The sequence below is a fragment of the Carlito syrichta genome, unplaced genomic scaffold, assembly GCF_000164805.1.
Source record: "Carlito syrichta isolate Samal-C Ts95f unplaced genomic scaffold, Tarsius_syrichta-2.0.1 Scaffold314333, whole genome shotgun sequence".
Taxonomy (NCBI): Eukaryota; Metazoa; Chordata; class Mammalia; order Primates; family Tarsiidae; genus Carlito; species Carlito syrichta.
This window is the reverse complement of record NW_007258429.1, coordinates 47,479-50,002: the sequence shown is the minus strand read 5'-3', so window position 1 is coordinate 50,002 and position 2,524 is coordinate 47,479. Positions and strand designations below refer to the sequence as shown.

At 37.0% G+C, this 2,524-nt stretch overlaps 1 pseudogene; it reads right to left on the bottom strand.

Moving 5' to 3' along the window:
* On the bottom strand, window positions 1–526 carry LOC103273991 (annotated as a pseudogene).
* Between the last annotated feature and the right edge of the window lie 1,998 nt (window positions 527–2,524).

Genomic DNA, 2,524 nt, shown 5'->3' with positions numbered 1-2,524 from the left:
TTATTTGCTGGGAAGGATGATCCCATCATACTGCTGGAACGAGCACATGGCCTCCCCTTTGCTGATTCTGTGGCCCCAGTGTAGCCTGTTCTGCACTTCTTGTCGGCGGTGCTGAAACCTGGCCTATCCAACACCACATGGAAGTCCAGGCCATAGATACCAATGCTTGGGTCATATTTGATATCCAGATCCATGTGTTTCTGGATCTCAAAACCAAAGATTCTAGTATCTGAGAAGTTATTTTTTCTTAGTTTATACTCTCGCACCTTCAGCCCTTTCTCCAGGATTTCTTCTGCCTTGGTTCCTCAAACTGTGCAGTGGACGGCAATCTTTTCATTTCTCCTGATGCCAGAGGATCTACCAGTGTCACAGAGGTCTGGCCTGTGAGCTGCTCGAAAACCGTGGCTTCCCGGGTCAGTCTGTCTCCACTCTCCCCCACACAGATGTTGAGGCAGAGCTTGCAGATGCAAAGTTTCTGCGTGGGGTTCTCCTTTTCACCTCGATCTTGCGCCATGATGGAGAACAGGAAGAGAAAAAATATAGGCTACATTTGGCATCAAATTCACTCACAGGGGCAGAGACAGAAACAGTAGCTTTCCAGCATCCCCTTTCACGTCCCATTTCCTGGGGACCTTTGCAAATCTTTGAAAACATTTATTGGTTTTATGATTGGAGAAAGAGGGATGCTCCTGGCATCTAATGACTAGAGGCCAGGGATACTGCTAAATGTCCCAAAGGCAAATGAAAGTCTTCTGACTGAATTTTCCTACCAAAAATGTACTTCTTTGTTGTGGAGAAGGAGGTTCTTGCCTGTTTTTTGTAGGGTGTTTAGAGGCATCCCTGGCCTATAATCTTTAAATTCCAGTAATATGTCCTTCCCCCTCATGCCATCACAATAAAAAATGTCTCTAGACATTGCCAAATATCCCATGACGGGCAAATGACCCCAGGTTAAGACCATTGCATAAATGATGGCTTGTATACAAGGAGATAGTATCTACATAATTTGAGGATGGGAACTTGGGCAAAATCCTCTGCCCCACAGGAGCTGATATCTCTTGTAACTAATCTAGGCATAATTTTCAGGGTCCTTGAAGAGACATGCCAGTTACAAGAGTCACTGCACTGAGCTCACAGCAATGGCATCCTATCAAATATTAACATTCCTCCTTATCCAGAAGCAATTTAATATAGAAATGTCACCAAAAATCACAGTTGACATTCTTCCTTTGTCAGGTTACCAGGGGATCAGAGCTAGAACTTTAAAAGAAGGTCAACTTCTCATACAGTAGGGAAAGGTTTTTTATTTTATTTTATTTTTTATTATTTGAATTGCACCTTCTCTCTTCTTCTGCCATACTAATCTTTTTTAGCAATTCATTTACTTTTGTGTTTTTCTTAATTTGATCATAATAAGAATAGCTTCAAGTATTCAGCAAATATGTTTCCAACATATTTTTTAACTTGCTTTTTGACTCATCTTCTGTGAACTGCTGTGCCTATATTCTTTGTTTTTTCTTCTAGCTTTATGTCTAGGTTTGGCAGGGAGTAGCTATATTACATGCTATTCCATCAAATCATTTCTATCTGTCTTATGAGTTTCTTTCTTCTAGCAAATGAGCATTTTTTGGAGCCTTAAAAACTGTAGTAAGCAAAGGCAAAAATTCTTCAAAAGAAAACCTCAGGACTTAAGTTGACCATGCAATGGAAAATCAAAAGACATTATTCCTTTATATTATATGTATAAGACTTTTTAAAAATGTGGTAGTTGCTTTCTCCTTACTTCAAACTATTTTCAAAGAAAAAAAGTCAAATGCTTTATTTGAAAATTAACATGTGCATTTTTCCTTTCATATTGTTTTTATTTAATGAAAAGAAGTTTTAAAGTGTTTTTCTGAGTACCTTTTTTTAATTTAAGAAAAATATAATTATACTAAATTAATCAGGGAGGAAAATATGAAAAACTAAGCAGAAAATAGCCAAATATTTAAGAAAAATAGAAGTCAATCATTTTTATTTAAATTATTTGGATTGAATCATTAAATTATGTGATGAAATGCTGGAAATAACCTGGTATTCTTTCAGTATTCTCAGTTTTCTTGTGATCATCAGTGTCAACAGTTTCTCTGGAGATTCTAGTATCTGAAATATTTTGCTCCTAAACACAAGATAACTGAATTGTATACAACATAAAATATGTAAGCAATTTAAGTATGTAAAGTTTTCACTCTAAATGCTCACTTGAAACCCTAAGGCACAAATATATCAATTAATCTGTCAGTCACTCAATCAATCACAGATATACATAGATATAGATGCAGATGATGTAAATATTTAGAGATATGTGAATGCAATGATAAAAATCTATCTGTTCATCTGTCTGACTGTCAGTCTGTCTATGCCAGTGTTGGCTCCATGCAGAGGGCATATTCATTGAGTGAACATTCATTCCTGCTAATTTTTTTTTTTTTTTTTGAGTCAGAATCTAACTTTATCGCCCAGGCTGGAGTGCAGTGGCATGCTC